Source organism: Etheostoma spectabile, chromosome 4 (assembly GCF_008692095.1).
Source record: "Etheostoma spectabile isolate EspeVRDwgs_2016 chromosome 4, UIUC_Espe_1.0, whole genome shotgun sequence".
NCBI classification, from domain to species: domain Eukaryota; kingdom Metazoa; phylum Chordata; class Actinopteri; order Perciformes; family Percidae; genus Etheostoma; species Etheostoma spectabile.
The window spans coordinates 32,952,393-32,952,792 of record NC_045736.1 but is presented as its reverse complement, the minus strand read 5'-3'; positions in this window follow the sequence as shown (position 1 = coordinate 32,952,792).

The following is a 400-nucleotide window of genomic DNA, read 5'->3' as shown; positions in this document are numbered from 1 at the left end:
ACCCGGAGAAAATCCACGCACACACAGGGAGAACATGCAACTCCCCAGAGAAAGGCCCGGGACCACCTGGGTTCCAACCCGGGACCTTCTTGCTGTAACTGTAGGGGTGCTTTCGTAGTTTGTTTTTGGATTTTTAATCACATTTATGTATTTCACTGTCCAGCATTATTAATGTATGATAGACATAGATAGGATATGGACAGGTTGGATATAAGCCTGCTGATGCATTCTCAACTTCTCACAATTGGCGTTTTTCCACCACATGGTACCTGCTCGACTCGACTCGCTTTTTTTGGTTCTCCACTATGACAAAAGTCCCTGGTTCCTGCTAAGTGGAACTTTATTTTAGTACTACCTCAGTCTAGGTTCCAAGAGAGCTGAGGGGATACCAAAAGGTGAC